The sequence below is a fragment of the Hyla sarda genome, chromosome 13 (genome assembly GCF_029499605.1).
Source record: "Hyla sarda isolate aHylSar1 chromosome 13, aHylSar1.hap1, whole genome shotgun sequence".
NCBI lineage: Eukaryota > Metazoa > Chordata > Amphibia > Anura > Hylidae > Hyla > Hyla sarda.
Genome location: NC_079201.1, coordinates 24,230,708 through 24,250,693, shown reverse-complemented (window position 1 = coordinate 24,250,693; position 19,986 = coordinate 24,230,708). Strand labels below are relative to the sequence as shown.

Here is a 19,986-nt window from a genome sequence, read left to right as displayed (position 1 = left end):
CCGCAGCGCATGTGTGTGTGTGTGTGTATGTATAATATATATATTGTGAGAAGGTGAAAGGTATCATGGTGGATGGGCGATATGTGTCACCAAGGCTCCTGGCTTTGGTGAAGTAAGAGACGGTATTCATTCAGTGCCTTTTGTTGGCCTTAAAGGCAACCTGTTTCACCAGCTAAGGGGGATTTGCTAGTTGCAGCTCACACTGCCAAAGAGCTGAGAGTGGAATTCTTCCCTACGTTTGCTCCAAGGTTGGAAGCTTGCGAGCAGTCTGCCTGGAGGCCTGGAAAAGACTTGCTTGATGCCGCATGGCATGGCCTGAGGTGTGAATAAACACCTACCGAATACAGGTGGACTTTTATGTTTTCCTTTGTTCTGCATTTAAAGACTGTTTGCTGTGTGAATAAAACACTGAACTCTGAAAATACTGCTTCCTTTCCTCTATTGTCAGCACCAGCAGGGTTAACAGGTGCTGACAAGGTGTTGTTGCAAGGTTGCCGGGTCACGCCCTGCTGTCTGAGTGGCTAGCTACTGATTGACCACATGTGCATCTCCCTATATTACCAGGCATCAGACACTGGGAAGATGCCTGTGAAACTGGTCATTACCTGAGTAGCTAGCATTCCCTTATTCCCTTGTATACCCGGCAACTTGACTTCTGGCTTCCTATCTGACTTCTCTTTTGTTATAGCGATTTGGCACCTCTTCCCACTCCTGGCTAGACTCGGTTTGACTGACATTGACTTTATGTGTGTATGTTTAGTTTGTCTTTGTTAGTTGCTTGTTTCCCTGTTGCTCCTGACAACTGACAGGATTGTATTTTATTGTGTTGACATTTGTCTCCCCTCACTTATTTAGGAAGGGATCGTCGACCAGTTTCCGGCCTATCATTTAGGATTGGCGGACAAGTAGGCAGGGACAGGGGCGCGGGTGAGCTTAGCGAGCACTCCTTCCCTGCCCATACAGGACATCTATACTGCAACCGCACCTATTTGCAAGTGCGAATCATCACAAAATATATATATATATATATTCTTATTATTTGTAGCGCTATCATAAGCCCCTGGCAGTGCTATGAATGAAAAGTAACAGCTGAGCATCTGGGCGGAAGCCGGCCGGCCTGATGCGCTGCTGAAAGAATACTTGTCTTTCATATAACATATAACATTTTCTGCCCCCCACAGTGCCTCTATGTACATATGCCGTTGCAGCGCTATGAATGACAAGTATTCTTTCAGCAGAGAATCGGACTGGCACTGCTGTTAGAATGCAGATGCGCTGCTGTTAGAATACTTTTCATTCATAGCACTTCTGGTGGCTTATGTTAGCGCTGTGGGGGGAAAATATATATACACATGCGCTGCAGGGGGGCATATGATTGCGCTGCGGGGGAGAATGCCTATATAAATGCACTGCGGGGAGCAAGACTTATATAGCACAGCAGGGGATAAGATATATATAGAAGTGCTGCGGGGGGCCATATATATACACCTCCTCCCCACCGCCAGCTATTCTATATATCTTTACCCACTGCAGCGCTTCTATTTGAAAACCCCGCCTGAAGCCCTGAATGGCTCCTCAGTACCGGCCATTCAGGGCTCCCGGCGGGGAATTTTAAGAATGAAAGTAAAAGTACACTGTACATCGCTCCCCTGCTTAATAACTTCTGATCGGATCGGGTATCAGAAGTGAGACACGGTGCGATCAATCCCTCAGCCCCTGTACTACTGCCCCAACATGGAACAGACCCTGTTCCATGATGGGGGCAGGATTCATTCAGTTTTGAGTAATTTCCCGACAGCTCAGAGCTGTCGGGTTTTGGTGGAGCAAAATTCAAATTTTTTTGTCGGGAACACACTCCTTTGTCGGTATTTTGTGTCAGGAAATTGTGTTGCACAAAGTGTCGAATGGGCTATGTGACACAAATTTGGTCGCACAACCCGAGAAAAAGAGTCGGGTTGACATTAGTAAATCAGGACCAGTGTTTTTCAAACAGTGTGTCTCCAGCTGTTGCGAAACTACAACTTCCAGCATGCCCTGACTGCCTTTGGCTGTCCAGGCATGATGGCAGTTGTAGTTTTGCAACAGCTAGAGTCTAGAGACACACTGCTTGGAAAACACTGTACTAACAATATGTATCTGAAAACAACCAATGTGAAGTATTCTAGAACGCACTTAGATGTCATCATTGCTCTCATGGTTAAGATCATAAAGACAGAAAGCTGTATTGATATGCATTTTTATGTTATGCATTTGTGTTATTTAGGAAAATCTCTCTAGATTTAATGGTCTATGTCAGTATTTTACAAACAGTGTGCTTCCACCGCGCTTTCATTACTACACAGAGCGAGTTTGCTCTGTGCGTAATGACGGGTGATATAGGGGACGGGCGATACAGCATGACGTCATGGCTCCGCCCCTCGTAACATCACGGCCCGCCCCCTTAATGCAAGTCTATGGCATTAATAGGGGATAAGATGTCTAGGGGTGGAGTACCCCTTTAAGCTAACAATCGGAGTTTACAAGTTTGTATAGCCTTAGCTGAATGGCAGCAGTTTTTCCAATGGTTTACAGCTTCAGTCTTGAACTATTGACCCTCCATTCCCTTCACTTATACAAGTGCAAAAACATATTTACTTAATCCCTTATCAGTGAGATGCTAGGTTACCCATGGGTTCCCTGTAACAGCAGAACACAACACTATGGAAAATATAAGTATTGCCGCTCCTATTGTGCGTTGCGTGCCATATAGTGAAGCACATGAAAAGCATGCTTCTTCACGGTCACTTAACGTGTTCGTTTTGCGGTTACATGAGGCACTGCATGCATTGGTCTTTATTCTTAAAGTAGAGAAGTCATTAATTATAACTTTTTGTGAATTGGGACATTTAAACTTGCTTTTTATTTTATTTATTCCAATCTAAATTTAGTAGGAGTCGGTGCATTGTTTGCCGACTCCAACTCCAGGTACCCAAAATTTCATCCGACTCCGACTCCACAGCCCTGGTCACACGTGCCATATTTTGCTGCATAGTTTTCTGTAGCTGATTTTGCTACCCATGGACTTCAATGGGTAGGAAAATACACAGCAGCAAAACATGGCACATGTGACCCTACCCTTATGTAGCACCTTCTTTCACTTATGTTGGTGTAAATAAGCTAATTGCAGTTGACTGGTGAGGCCCAGGATGCCTAGTTTTGCTATAAGGTCAGTGTGGCTAGCTGGCATTATTATTGCTGATACTGTTATCAGGGCCACTGTGTGATGGGGGGGAGGGGGTACTGGTTGGCATTTTTTCCATGGGACACTGTGGCATGTCTGGCAACATTTTATTTTAGGCCTACGTGGTTATCTGACAATGTTATTGGGGGCACTATGAAAGGTGGCATTGTTATGGGGGTAGCTGTTATTATTAAAGGCTCTGTATGTGTCTGACCCTTTTGTGGTATGGGGTGTGAGATGTAGGGCAGGTGGAATTACCTTAGGAGAAGATATCATTAACCCCTTGTATTCGTGATGCCAGGGCATGGTTTATCCTCAATACCACCCGAAGTTATACTGCTGGATCCTGGGCTAGGCACAGGGGGCAATAATGACTCCAACACCAAGTTACGGACAATGGTAGCTTTACTGAGTGACAGATGGAACAGTCTATACAGTTCAGCCAGGCTCACGGAGGTGAACAGTCACTTCAGAGACCTTAAAGGGGTACTCCCCTGGAAAACATTTTTTTTTTTATCAACTGGTTCCAGAAAGTTAAACAGTTTTGTAAATAATTTCTATTTAAAAATCTTAATCCTTCTAGTACTTATCTGCTTCTATTTGCTCCACAGGAAGTTCTTTTCTGTTTGAATTTCCTTTCTGTCTGACCACAGTGCTCTCTGCTGACACTTTTGTCCATTTTAGGAACTGTCCAGAGTAGGAGCAAATCTTCATAGCAAACCTATCCTGCTACAGACAGTTCCTAAAATGGACAGAGGTGTCAGCAGAGAGCACTTTGGTCAGACTGAAAAGGAAATGTAGAAAGAAAATAACTTCCTGTGGAGAAAATAGAAGCTGATAATTACTAGAAGGATCACGATTTGTAAATAGAAGTCATTTACAAATCAACTGGCACCAGTTGATTTAAAAATCAAAGGTTTTCCAGGGGAGTACCCCTTTAAGGGCTTGCTGGGACTTGCAGTGGATTTGGACAATTTTAGTGCAGGCCACTCTGACTTGACAAAAGATGACTGTGACTGACTTGACTTGACTTGAGACTGACTAAGCTGTGACTGTAGTGTACTTGTAGACTTGTAGCTTGTGGCTGCAGGATGGACTTGAGGCCTCCTATGACTCCAGACACACTCCTAGGCTTGACTTGACCTCAGCAAAGACTTATCTCCAAAGAGACGGAAGAGACTCCTCCCAGGGCTTATAAAGGATTATGGAGAGAAAAAGGAGGCCCTTAGGTCCGGCGCTGCTTGGTCCACAAAGGTTCAGTCGAAATAGTGATGGAGGTTAAAAGTGGTTTATTTAAAATTAATAAATAAAACAATTGTCCAAATGCATGCGAGCAATAACGCGTTTCGGGATTAGCATATCCCTTCTTCAGATTGCGGATGTGTAGAAGATGACAAGCATGAACCTTTAAATAGACGGTGAAAAAGCGCCAAATCTATGTTCAAGGTCAGGGGGCGTGTGTTCATACCGGAACGGGATCGGGGAACATTACTACTTAAAATCATGTAACGTCTTACGATACTAAAGAATTATGAATATGTGGATTATACAGATTAATACTGATATGATCACAACAGAATTTACATGCGCATATGTATTAATTTATACTTATTGGGCTATGAATGACGTCAGTCATGTTGGAGAAAGACCCAAAAGGAGGCTTGGGACGCAAGACAGCGTAACCCATAGGGAGGCTTAGAGTTTACCAAACCAATAGGGTATCAGGTGATGTCAAGACAGGGTTAATATGAATGAATAAAACCTATGTTTGGTTGAAACACAGCATAGAATCGCGTGACATGTTTAAAAGGCTAATCTAGATTTAAAAAAGGAGCTATGATGCGTATGTAGCCAATCAGGCAAAAAAAAAAGGGGAGGTGTGGCTAGAACTCAATAGCCAATCAGTTGGCAGCACGGCGTATGCTCTTGACGAGGATGTAAACAAAAGGTCACCTGGGGAATAGCGACCAATTAGGAGTGGATTGGGTGATGCGGAAAATTCAAGGTAAGTGTTGTACTGGGAATATCCAATCTGATTGTAAGTCAGGATGATAAAAACTATTTAGACCGGAGAATGTGTAGTTGAATATATGATTATGAAAAAAGTAGCTCAGAGAGACAATGTAGTGCTATTCCAACTTAAGTTACATGTTCGATATACTCATTGAGACCTGATGGTTGTAAACTTTGTAAACGGAATATCCAGTAGTTTTCCCGGTGGCGTAAACTCGTGTATCTTTGGTTGGTATCTTCTGTGATGTGTTCTATTGGGGTAATTCGAAAGTCTGAAAAACGGCAATCATGCACCACCGCAGCGTGCCTTGACACACTGTGGAGACTGTATCCATTTGTTACATTAGATCTATGTTTATTTAAGCGGCAGCGCAGGGTTTGGATGGTGCGTCCTATGTATTGGAGGGAACAGGAACATTCCAACAGGTAGATGGTGAATGATGTATTACAATTCATGAAGGTTTTTATGTTGAATATCTCCTGGGTTATATTAGATTTGAATGTTTTTTTAGCATGGCTAATAGAATGGCAGCATTTTCATCTTGCGGTGTTACAACGATAGCTACCTGTTATCGGGGGCATAGAAGGGAGTATAGAAGTTGCAATTTTAAGATTCTTTAGGCGACTGGGGGCTAAAATATTTTTAAGGGATTTGTTTTTCTGGTAAATGACATGTGGGTTGGGTGTAATGATATCCTTTAGGTACGGGTCTAGTTTGAGGGTATTCCAATGTTTTTTTAGAATCTTGTTGATGTTTTTATGGTCACTTGTGAAGGTGGTTATGAAGTTGCAGGAAAAACCAGTATTTTTTCGGGAAGCATTTTTTGTTTCTGAAGATAGTAGACAGGTCTGTTGGTCTAGAGCTCTTGCTTTCTGGCAACTGTTTGAAATTAAGGATATTGGGTAGCCTTTAGATTTAAATCTCTTGGTTAGGATTTTACTTTGCAGGGTGTAATCTGACAATTGTGTACAATTTCTTCTTATCCGCTTGTATTGACCATACGGGATATTATTTAACCATTTGTGAAAGTGGGAACTACTGTAATCCAAATAGCTGTTGCTATCAACTGATTTGAAGTAGGTTTTGGTATTGATGGAATTATCAGGGTTGTGAAAGACGATAACATCCAAGAATTCTGCATTATTAGGGTAGATGTTGTGAGTGAAGTGGAGATTCCGAGTGTTATTGTTCAGATCAAGAATGAATGTGTATAAATTAATACATATGCGCATGTAAATTCTGTTGTGATCATATCAGTATTAATCTGTATAATCCACATATTCATAATTCTTTAGTATCGTAAGACATTACATGATTTTAAGTAGTAATGTTCCCCGATCCCGTTCCGGTATGAACACACGCCCCCTGACCTTGAACATCGATTTGGCGCTTTTTCACCGTCTATTTAAAGGTTCATGCTTGTCATCTTCTACACATCCGCAATCTGAAGAAGGGATATGCTAATCCCAAAACGCGTTATTGCTCGCATGCATTTGGACAATTGTTTTATTTATTAATTTTAAATAAACCACTTTTAACCTCCATCACTATTTCGACTGAACCTTTGTGGACCAAGCAGCGCCGGACCTAAGGGCCTCCTTTTTCTCTCCATAATCCATTATCCAACGGGTTCCTGCATAGGATACCAGTCAAGGCACCTCGGCTGCAGCACGGACACTTCCAACACCCCTGGAAACGGGGAGATACGCATAACCCTCAAGAGGGTCACCAGGTGAGAGTATACCCTGCCAGGGTTTCCAACTGGGGTCCGTTGTTTTTACGGTATCACACGAGGCGCTGTCCTCTCTCCATTTTCTTCTCTCTCTCTACTCTAGGGCTTATATAGGGGAGACTCTGGTGGGATCCCATAGGTCACCCTTGGGTCACATGGTCACTGATACCTCCTGGGCTACATTCACATGACAACTGGTGATCACATGTTAACATTTCTTAAAGCGTACCCTTCAGATCCAACAAAAAAACTTTTTTTTTAATATTTCACTCAGTACCTAATCGTGACCATGCACATCTAATTTGTATGGGTCTAGCACCTTTATTTATTTTTTATTACACTTTTAATTTAGCTCACCAGTCTGAATTCCTCTCAAAGGGAGGGGGCGTGGTCTCATTGTACAAGTCTCTGCCCCCTCCCTCAGTGTGCTGTCTGCTCACATGTCCCCTAGCATTAGCAAAACTACAACTCCCAGCTTCTCCTCACTGACAGTAGCTGGACACAAGATGACAGTGGTAGGGTTTTTCCTCCAGCTCAGAGCCTTGCGCTCACAGCTGTCAATCAAGGAAGTGTGTCCATGACATAGGTGATGATGCATGGACACAGCAGGACTAGTACGTATCCAAGCAGGCAGGGGGGCAGTTGTTTGACTGGCTTTTTCAGTATGAAATACTGAAAATTTTCTAACGAAAGCTATTGGTTTTGCATGCTTTACAACATATCGAAAGTTCTTGTATCTGGCAGTGCCCATTTGAAGCGATAACACTCCTATACACACTTTACAGTAGAACATATGGCAGAAAATATATACATGAGGAGACAGGTGTAGAGGGGACCCAGGGAACACTGAAGGGAGGCTGCCTGACAGGGCAGCAAGGGTATGGAGTAACAACTCCCGTACTGGGCAACCGCACTTTTATATGGCCTTTATATATCGCCAATTTGTATGAGATTCTGGTACTTTGGCACCAATAAAAGCATGAATTGTCAAAAAAAAATTAAAATAAAATAAAAACTGTGACTCTTCTCCATTTGCCAAGAGGGAGGTGTTGTGTATATGACACGCTTACAGGTGAAACTAGAAAAATTTAGAATATCTTGCAAAAGTTCATTTATTTGTAATGCAACTCGTCAGCGGAACGAAGCATGAAGTGCTCCAAAATCATCTAGTAGACAGATGCATGGACCCTGGACTTAATGAAGCACAGTGGACCAATACCAGTAGATGACTTGGCTCCCCAAATCATATAATATATTGGGGATTTGGGATTTTCATGAGCTGTAAGCCATAATCATTACAATTATGAAAAATTAAGGCTTGAACTATCTTGCTTTGCATGTAATGAGTCTCTCTCATATATTAGTTTCACCTTTTAAGTTGCTTTACTGAAAGAAATAAACTTTTGCACGATATTCTAATTTTTTCGAGTTTCACCTGTATACCTGCTGTCTTTCCAGCCCTCAGTAGGATGTAATTTTCTTGGGACAACCTCTTACTCAACTGTCTACAGACTGGGTGGAATTGCAGTATTCAACTGAATGTAACTGAGCTGCAATACCAGACACAGCCTATGGAGGGGAGTGGCGCTGTTTTTGGAAAATAAGCAAAACCTTATATATTTATTTCTAATCTTAACCTTACAACCTTCATCTACTAGGGATGGAAGTTATTTAAAGTGTGCCTGTCAGATCCCGCAAAATTAAAGTTCGCTCTGTGCGTAATGACGGGCGATACAGGGGACGGAGCAGCGGGACGTCATGGCTCCTTTGGATAGGGGATAAGATGTCTAGGGGCAGAGTACCCCTTTAAATATTCATTTTTTTTTTTTTAAACAACCTTACTATAAAAGTTCTTTAATTTTCTTCAGTAGCAACTAGAGTTGAAAGAACTTACAGTGAATTGGCTCGTAGCGAACCTCGCAGCTCGGCTGTTGATTACTTTAGTCTACATAAATTAGTTGAGCTTTCCAAGGGCTCCAGTTGCCTGGAAAAGGTGGATACAGACCTAGGAGACCTAAGGCTGTCATCCTGGACTTTTCCAGGCAACCAGAGCCCTTGGAAAGCTGAACTAATTTACGCAGACTAAAGTAATCAACAGCCGAGCTGCAAGGTTCGCTACGAGCCAATTTACTGTAAGTTCGCTCAACTCTAGTAACAACATATAAAAAGTTTTTGGATCTGACAGTGCCCATTTAACTTGTCTCTTCATTGCTTGTTCCAGTATCAGGAAGCCATTTAAAAGGTAATCTGGTTGATGGCCAACCTACAGGAATGCTGCTGTATCTGTTCCATCCATCATTACTGTACAATGACATGACACCTTGTTATGGGAAGACTAGGAAACAGAACAGCGATGACCGGCGGAATTGCTAACATTTACATCTCAAGCCATTACTTTATTCCTTTAATCCCCTGTGTGATTACTTGGTGCATATTAGTCCAATGAGATGTCACAGACAGTCAGCTCTCTTTTATCCTTAGGTTCCTAGAAAGGAACATGCTAAAGATTTTTTCCGTTTTATGCAGGTTTGAGCTTCAGATTTTTCACAACAGGTTCCCCTACTGATGGATGCTCATGGGGGGATTTACCATGGAAAATTCTTTATACTGTAATAATCAAGTATACCGATTGCCAAAACAGATTACCATATTGTTTTACCCATGACTCATAGGTGATGTCTTCTCTATAGTCTTTCCCTTTCTTCTCCATTTGGTCCAGCTCACCATGGTTATGCGGGGTAAATTTGTCGCACAGTTTGTCTCAGATGCTGTTTAGAGACTTTTCATTGCGACTTTTGCTTTAAAAGTTTTTTCAGAAAAGAACATACCAAGTTGTGATTTCAGTTGATATCATGCAGTGGTAAGAAATTTATGATGTGCAACTTTTCAGTTTGTTGCATCTTTTGTCACAACTGTGCTAACTGAGGGGCAAATCTACACCTGCCCTGACTTGGCTTACAAAACTAACTGTGGACCGCATTATTAAAAAGTCACACATTTTTGTTGCACAAGTCAAAAAAGGTTGCACAAAAATCGCAGACGGGGCAACATACAAAGTTGAGTACTCAAGTAAGGAATGTGCTCAGCACCATATTTATCACAAGTCCTGCACCACGTAATAAATATGGTGCAGGTACACAGTTTCCATCACACAAATGAATGGAGTAAAAAGACATGCACCCGCTCCACTTTTGATGAATACCCCCCCCCCCCACTGTCCCTATGTAAAAGAATATAACTCTAGAATGCTGCCCCCTATGTATAAGAACATAACTACTATAATACTGCCTCCTATGTACAAGAACATAACTTCTAGTATACTGTCCTTTATGTATAAGAATATAACTACTATAATTGTAATGAAGAAGAAAGCACCAGGCACTGTCTACTTGACTGTAGGTTAAGTTCTCCTGTCTGGACTATCGGATGTATGTGTAGCCTGCTGAGCTGGGTGCTGTGGGGAGCGTCTGCGTCTGTTATAGAGCAAAGTCTTTCATACAACAACAGTAAGAAATGAAGATAGACGGACGACTCACCCTTACAGCAAGAACTCTTCTTTATTCAATGCTTGCAGCATAAGATAACAGCAGGTACAGGGGGGATCGTTCAGCAGGAACGCAGGGCTGTGGAGTGCAACGACCGTATCGCTTCGGACTGAAGCTTCTTTCGGCCTCGGACTGAAGCTCACTTACCATGCTCTCCCAGTCAGACTGGGAGGCTGATAGGAAAGAAATGGCCCTTGTGTAGCTAACTACTACTTATATAGGGTTGGGCTAAGGGGGTGGGGAAGAGAGCAGCACATGTTCAAACAAAAAAAAGGAGGGGATAGAAAACACAATGTGAATTCGGGTAGAAAACAGACATGGTGCACATCTACAATCTTGTATAATGATCTGATTGCTTCTCAGCATAATATCAAAAACTAACAGGTTTTTAGTATACATTTTTCATCAAAACATATATTGCATATCCTCTACAGTGCCTTATAACTACTATAATACTGTCCTCTATATTCAAGAATATAACTAGTTATAACACTGCCTCCTATGTGCAAGAATTTAACTACTATAAAAGAACAGGAAAAAGAAAAAGGTGGCACCGTCTTGGAATTAACGGGGTACTCCGGTGGAAAACTTTTTTTTTTTTTTATCAACTTGTGCCAGAAAGTTAAACAAACTTGTAAATTATGTCTATAAAAAATGTTTAATCCTTCTAGTATTTATTAGCGGCTGTATACTACAGCTATACTAGGACATTTTTTTCTTTTGGGATTTCTTTTCTGTCATGACCACAGTGCTTTCTGCTGACACCTCTGTCCATTTTAGGAACTGTCCAGAGCAGCATATGTTTACTATGGGGATTTTCTCCTGCTCTGGACAGTTCCTGACATGGACAGAGGTGTCAGAAGAGAGCACTGTGGTCCTGACTGAAAAGAAATCCAAAGAGAAAAGAATTTCCTCTGTAGTATACAGCCGCTAATAAGTACTGGAAGGATTAAGATTTTTTAATAGAAGTAATTTACAAATCTATTTGTAAAAAACCTGTGTATCGGCACACAAGTATGAGGATAGATGGAAAAATGCAGTGGTACTTACTGAGGATATTATGTTATAATCACAAGGATGGATATTGGTATATGATGGTGATTCCTGGTCAGATGTAAGGATCCCTCCCAAGGGGGAAAAGTGGAATTATTCAGATATTGTACCTGTTACAACAATTTAGGTGTATAATGTAACAGTTAGATTGATAATAGCATAATGTCAATACCATAGGAGTTAAAGATAATTAAGCAGACCTCACTAGTGACCTAGGTGATACGAGCACATTGGGTGAGTGGAATAATATGGTGCATAGTTTTTCTAAACAAGCTGCATTGTTCATAATAGAGAAAAGGAAAATGAACCTCCTAACAGCTAAATTAGAAATTAAACAGATCTTTGAGTCACTACAACCGTACAAATATCACCAAGAAATCATCCATCTCTCCAACAGTATTAAACAGAGAATTAAATCTAAGGAACTAGAAATCATAAAGAAAAAACAGAATAAATTCAGTCGGGATGAGATACCGGATGATTCTCAAATTTTTTCATTAGACACTACCTCACCAACCAGTGAGCTAGAGTTACATACTATCGATGAGGCAAATATACAGAATTCAATGGTCGGGGTAGAAATAGACCTGAGAGCAATTTCCATTTGCCATACTCCCTCGACACAGTATAGCACAGAAGCCCACACGGATCCCCTTAAGGAGGGGAACGGTGGGGATCAGGAACAATTATGCATGGGTGTACTATCCCACTCCCCGACTAGTAAAGAGTATCCCCCTACAGCAAATAGATGTGCAGTAGTAGAACAAAGAGAAAACACAAACTTAGAAATGGAAGGAAATGAAATAGAACAGGTAGTCAGACCTAAGGACAATAAGAATTATAGGAATGATGATTGTGAAAAAATAATAACAAAAAAGTCAGTAAAGAATAAAAGTGCTAATAAATTTCACAACACTCCCTCAGGATCTATTAAATCCTATGCAGAAATCACACGCACTAGGAATAATCCGGAGACACAATTTTTTTCACAAACGGGGAAAAAAGGACACAAAAGAGGTTTGAGAGGGGGGAAATTCTCCAAAAAGAAAAAACACATAATGAGGGAAATACAAAACCGAATATAACCAGGAACCCCCGACCTCTCAGAAAATTTACAATCTCAGTAAACACAAGTGAAGACGAATCTATTTACTAAGGAAAGGACTCAAATTTGCACCAACCAATAAATTTGAAGCTTTCGTAGGCATAAAGAATTTCATGAGGAATCTGTCACTTAAAAAAAATATTTTCTAAAAAATCCCATTGCCAAAAATGATGAGGAGTGCTCCTCCATATATCAGCACACTATGCTAAAGAACAAATCCACGTTTCACCCGTATGGGGAATGCTCTGATTCATTTAAGGTGTTTGAAAACATGGTAGTCGGAGACATTAGGCGATATAAAGAAAAACCAAATAGGTATAGAGCATCTAATCTTACAAAAAAAGAACAGCTGGTGATCCAAACTCTACAAGATAACAACGGAATTGTGATCAGACCTGCAGACAAGGGGGGCAGCATGGTAGTACAAAATGTTGAGGACTACCATCTGGAATCACTTTGTCTATTAGAGGATACAAAAACGTATCAAAAACTGTCAAATGATCCCACAACACTATATAGCAAACAACTGACTGAGCTAGTCCAAAGGGGAAAAGCTTGCGGCATTTTAAACAAAAAAGAAGCAGAATTTGTTATGCAGAAACACCCCAAAATAGCTGCATTCTACCACATACCTAAAATACACAAATCCGCAATAAAAACCCCTGGACGACCGATTATATCGGGTATTGACTGCCTCACAGTGAATCTGTCAAAATATGTGGACACTCATCTCCAAAAACATGTGGTGCAACTCCCAGCATACCTTAAGGACACAACACACATCTTGCAAATTCTTAAGGAAATAACGTGGCAACCAGGGTACATTCTAGGTACACTAGACGTCACGTCATTGTACACAATCATTGAACATCAAAAAGGGCGAGAAGCGGCAGAATACTTTATGAAAAAAGATGTTACACTGCCAGAAGAACAAATACATTTTATAGGGGAGTGCTTTTATATTACAACATAATTATTTTTTATATCAGGACACGTTTTATCTCCAGACATGGGGTACCGCCATGGGGACCAGATTTGCGCCAGGGTATTCTAACCTCTACATGGGCTTCTGGGAGGAGCTCTTTATCCTCCCATGGGAAGGCCTGGCAGCAAATCTGGTCCTCTGGCGGCGTTTTATCGACGACATTGTTTTTATTTGGAATGGATTGGAACAACTTTTAACAGAATTTTTAACTAATTTAAATAAAAATTAGTTTTATCTGAATTTTACTCCTACCATTAGCCACACAGAGGTAAACTTTTTGGACTTAACCATTTCAGTAGAGGACAACAAAATAACCACTAAAACGTATCGCAAGGCAACGGATAGTAACAGTTTCATTGATTTGAACAGCTGTCACCTTCCAATATGGCTCCAGAACATCCCGAGGAGCCAGTTCATTAGATTGCGCAGAAACTGCTCGGACATAAAATAATTTAGGGAGGAGGCAAAAGACTTGCAAAAGGATTTTCTACAAAAGGGATACCAAGAAGATATGCTTTTAAAAGTAGCAGAACAAGTGGAAAATATGGACCGGAACACCCTACTTGTGAATAAACAAAGAATACCTTCTGAAGAAAACCCAGAGGATATCAAAATCCCAATAATCACCACTTACAATAACCAGAGCAATTTCTTTAAAAAAAATAGTGAGCAAGCACTGGGAGATCTTGAAGGAAGATCGTACTGTGGGACACTTTCTACAGGCCAAACCGTTCTTTATTTTCAAAAAAACATCAAATATAGGAAACAGGGTGGCACCAACTATAAAGAACAACTGTAAGGACCAGCGACCCTTTTTTTAGGAGCCAGGCTTTTTTCCGTGCCGCTCTTGTAAATGCTGTAAGAAAACAGGGGCAAAAAGATCCCCACAATTTAAAGTGGAGAGCTGGGATGGATCATATATAGATTCCATAAAATCCAACATTAATTGTAAGTCTAATGATGTCATCTATGGGATCCTGTGCCCATGTGGGAAAACGTACGTGGGGAGAACCAAGCGCCTTTTAACTACCAGGATCGGAGAACACATTTACAACATTGAGTGAAAGTATTTGGGGCACCCCCTCTCGAAACATTTTGCCAAAAAACACAATGCCTCATTTTCACAATCACATTTTTTTTGCTATAGAGAAGGTGAAAAAACACTGGAGAGGGGGGAATCATATAGCGGCCATGTCAAGGGCAGAGAGCCGCTGGATTTTTAATTTGAACACCATATCCCCAAATGGCTTGCATATGGACCTGGAGTTATTTGCATTCCTTTAATTATGGCCTTGCAGTTCTGAATGACTTTGCTCCAAATAAATATATAAAAACATAAAAAATAAAAATGTGAAGCTTGTGGAAGATGAAAAAGTATGCATAAAAAGCAATAATAATAATTTTTTCCATGGTTTTACACAATTCAAATGTACACTGCATTCACATAGTGCGGTAGTACAGGTGCGTTTCTGATGTGTTTTTTGGACTAACACATTTAGGATACTGAATATAATACAGTACAAATCCAAGAAGAGGAATGTAAGGGCTGTGTACCCTATTGATTAATGTTTTTGGAACAATGCATATATGATAGTACTCAATTGATGTAGCGTAATGGGAGGAAATATGGAGACAATTTGGCGTCATCATAGAGAAACCGGTATAAATAGCTGGGACCTGGTACATCCACTCATCTCTGACGAAGGTCGGCGTACCGACCGAACCGTGTTAGATGGTTTTTTGGCCCCTGCGCCCTGCTGTAACTGTGACGTCACGAGCAACCTACAGGTTCCAGTTAACCCTTGGACAATTAGTAGCGCTGTAGCACCGGTGAGGCGCTACCGGCCGGAGCAGGTCTCCCGGTGCATATACCCGCTACCACCCGGACTTCCGTAGTCTCCTTCGTACTGACCCGCAACATCATTGGACCCTGAGTTCTCCTGGCGGCAAGACGCTGACATCGCAGGAAGTTCTGGGACTCAAACAGCATTGGATGACAGAGTTACCCAGTATATCAAGCCCTCAGTGTGGAGTATGCATTGACAAGCTGCTTGAGCAGCGTGCATCTCAGCAGTGGCCCGACTATATAGAGCGGTACACAGTTCATTTGAATATCATAGAGTGCATAATAAGAAATAGACTACAAAGCACATTGCCCTGAAAGTGACAGTATTATTTATACATTGTAGTATGATCGCCAGTAAGGGGATCGCAACATAAGTATCGCATTGGAACATAGTGTATCTAAAGTGAAACTAACATCGATACACAGCATCTTACCTTAGAGTGACAGATCACTGCCGCAAGGAGTACATATTGAGAAAAACAAGTGAAATACATGTGCACCTGGAGGTATGACAAACATTATAATAAGTGAGTTGCCTGTCTGCTTAATTATCTTTAACTCCTATGGTATTGACATTATACTATTATCAATCTAACTGTTACATTATACGCCTAAATTGTTGTAACAGGTACAATATCTGAATAATTCCACTATTCCCCCTTGGAAGGGATCCTTACAACTGACCAGGAATCACCATCATATACCAATATCCATCCTTGTGATTATAACATAATATCCTCAGTAAGTACCACTGCATTTTTCCATCTATTCTCGTACTTGTGCTCCGATACACAGTTTTTTTTTTTACAAATTGCTATATATAATACGTGAGCATTAGCCAATACTCACCTTTGTGTATCAGGGCTGCCGTATTAAGGTACCATTGTTTGCGCCAGTATTATTTACATATATTAATTTACAAATCTGTTTACCTTTCTGGCATCAGTTGATAAAAAAAAAAAAAGTTTTCCACCAGAGTACCCCTTTAACCTCTTAAGGAACCATGACGTACGCGTACGTCATGAGTCCGCTCCCGATCTATAACGCGGGGCCACGGCGTCGGGCCCGGCCTCTAACAACAGCCAGGACCCGTGGCTAATAGTGCGGGGCATTGATCTCGGTGCCGCGCGCTATTAACCCTTTAGATGCGGCGTTCAAAGTTGAAGTGAAAGCATGCCGGTTAGCTCAGGGAGTTGTTTGGGATAGCCACGGCGAAATCGCGCCATCCCGAACAGCTTACAAGACAGCTGGAGGATCCCTACCTGCCTCCTCGCTGTCCGATCGCCGAATGACTGCTCAGTGCCTGAGATCCAGACATGAGCAGTCAAGCGGCAGAATCATCGATCGGGGGTTTCTTATGAGAAACCACTGATCAATGTAAAAGATCAGTGTGTGCAGTGTTATAGGTCCCTATGGGAGCTATAACACTGCAAAAAAAAAAAAAAAGTTTAAAAAAAAGAGAATAAAGATCATATAACACCTTCCCTAACAAAAGTTTGAATCACCCCCTTTTCCCATAAAAAAAAACAAAACTGTGTGAATAAAAATAAACATATGTGGTATCGCCGCGTGCGGAAATGTCTGAATTATAAAAATATATCGTTAATTAAACCGCACGATCAATGGCGTACGCACAAACAAATTCCAAAGTCCAAAATAGTGCATTTTTGGTCACTTTTCATATCATGAAAAAATTATCAATAAGTCCTATCAATGCAAAAAGGGTACCGCTAAAAACTTCAGATCACTGCGCAAAAAATTAGCCCTCATACCGCCCCATACGCGGAAAAATAAAAAAGTTATAGGGGTCAGAAGATGACAATTTTAAACTTATTAATTTTCCTGCATGTAGTTATGATTTTTTCCAGAAGTACGACAAAATCCAACCTATATAAGTAGGGTATAATTTTAATCGTATGGACCTACAGAATAAAGATAAGGTGTCATTTTTACAAAAAAATGTACTGCGTAGAAACGGAAGCCCCCAAAAGTTACAAAACTGCGTTTTTTTTTTTCCAATTTTGTCTCACAATGATTGTTTTTTTCCGTTTTGCCTTCGATTTTTTGGTAAAATGACTGATGTCATTACAAAGTAGAATTGGTGGCTCAAAAAATAAGCCATCATATGGATTTTTAGGTGCAAAATTGAAAGAGCTATGATTTTTTAAAGGTAAGGAGGAAAAAACGAAAATGCAAAAACGGAAAAACCCCGGGTCCTTAAGGGGTTAAAGCTTCAGTAGCACCTGACAATTATATCCTGATATGGCAGGAGATGCTGTATGATTTCACATTAGTGTGCTGCCTGTGCAAGATACACAATGTACATAACTCCAGAAGTAAAGCACTCACCCAATTCAGTGAACATAAAAATAGATGTGTCACGCTCTGTGCTCCGGTGGCAAGCTCCGGCTGTGAGCGCAGTGTCCCGAGGTCCCCGTCTGCCGGTGGGGCTGGGATTCGCATCGCGGGTCGGGCCCGCATGCGAATCCCAGCCCGTCCCTTACCTCGCTCCCCTGCCTCTGTGTCTGAGCGCCGGCACGCGCGTCCCCGTCTCCTAGGGCGTGAGCGTGCTGGAGCTCTGAAATTTAAAGGGCCAGTGCGCCCATAATTAGTGTTTGCACCTGACACCACATTATAAGTCCCTGCTCCTCCCACATTTCCCTGCCGGATCTTCAGTGCCCCTAGCCTGAGATTAAGCGTTCCATTTTGCCTGTTGCCTTACCCGTGTATCCAGACCTTCCTGCTACATTATTTGACTCCGCACCTTGACCGCCTGCCTTGACCTTCTGCTATATCCTATGGTACCTCGCCTTGCCCAGCTACCTGTGTGGTTGAGCCGTGTAGGGGGTAGCGACCTGGGTGTTGCCTGCCGCAGCAAGCCCATCCTGCCTTGCGGTGGGCTCTGGTGAGGACCAGCGGCAACTTAGACTCCGCTCCCCGATACGGTCCGTGTCATCAGCCACAGGTTAGAGGATCCACATCCAGCTCTGTGACAAGATGCTTTCTTTCATGCCATTTTTATAAGCATGGCACATGCTGGACGGAGATTAAACCGAGAACATGTTTTGCGCCATAAAGAGCTTCCTGTGGTACGACATGAATTGGATGAGTCTGGCTTTTCTTCACTTCTTGAATTATGTAAATAACTACTATAATACTGTCCCTATGCACAAAGATGTAACTGTACATTAATATAACTACAATAACACTGCCCTATGTACAGGAATACAACTACAACTGTCCTGTAGTATGGATGGATATGAACCTATTGCTAATTTTCATTTCTGACAGTAAAGAATATTTCAGCAGCTGTCACATTGTCACTCTTCATACTCGTTTCTTTATCACCTTCGTGTTAGTAGCTGTGAAACACAAAGCACAAACTATATTTTTGACCCATGGAATCCAAGCCTATTGATGACAGCAGATGATACAACTGTGTGGGTGGCCTGCTAACTCTGTCCGCAGAGTGCACATATTCATGATGCATACAGTGCTCTGGAAACTAAAGACACCTTCATCTTGTCGATTCTTCTTCTAGTCATCCTGTAAAGTAGCTCTCCACATAAAAATCTCCAGCTGATCTTCATCCACTCCAGTTAATAGCAGCCGGCTGCATTATAAATTAATAGTCGGCCAAGCACACAACTAAAGCTATTTGATAGGCGTAGATATCTCAATTGGCAGCACTTTATCTAATGGTCGTCAGCCCTTAGTGCAAATTCCAAATTAACCACCATCAAGTTACTGACTGATACTGCATATTACTATTTCACAAGGCTGTAACTATAGTATGTGCCAAAGTAGCGGTCACACTGTATCCCTGGACCCTAATGGGACTCAAAATGTCTCTTGCCCATATGGTTGATGTAAATAGTGTACAGTATAATCCTACTGAAAACCTTGTAAGGTGATTACAATAATTACTCTTGTGACTCATAGATTACTTCCCTCTCTCTTCTCTATCCGGCCCAGACCCCCATGATTACTTCTCCCAGCCGCCATGTTTTATTGGTAAAGAACCCATGAGATGCTCAGGGGCTTGAATACTTTCAGTCTGTTCCTGTTGGGAAGGTCCTGGCATGCGCAATGTCAGAAGATAACTGAAAATGGACAATAATTTGGAGGGAAAAAAATGCAAAAATTGTAAAGTATTTTTTTTTTTTTTTAAAGATTTAAACAATATATGTTTGTTCAAGGGGCTTAAAAATGCTTGATGCACAAAATCCATGTATATATTCGATGTGACCCAAAGATAATAAACATTGACGGAAAATAATTTTCCAGGAAGTCTTCACACAGCTCCATCTTCTTTTTCTAGAAAAACCCTTGCGTACTCGGCCCACGTGACACAAGCAGCACACACAGACACAGAACTTCTAATATGTAACCTACATATTGTGATTTGCTTCTTGGAGGAAACAATGGAAAATTGAGCTAAAAAAATCCAATTGGTTCAAGTGGTTGTCCAGGACTCGGGTCATAG

At 41.4% G+C, this 19,986-nt stretch overlaps 1 long non-coding RNA gene across 2 annotated transcripts in view; it reads left to right on the top strand.

Annotated features, from left to right (window-relative positions):
• LOC130297586 (uncharacterized) overlaps positions 1 to 19,986 on the top strand; it is a 35,925-nt gene that overhangs the window by 13,334 nt on the left and 2,605 nt on the right. Inside the window, exon 3 of one of the 2 annotated variants that reach the window (XR_008849598.1) lies at positions 19,476 to 19,941. The exons of the other annotated variant lie outside the window; for it this stretch is intronic. This is a non-coding gene — a long non-coding RNA (uncharacterized LOC130297586). Of the gene's footprint in view, positions 1 to 19,475; positions 19,942 to 19,986 lie in introns of those variants that run through there. 2 annotated transcript variants of the gene reach the window in all.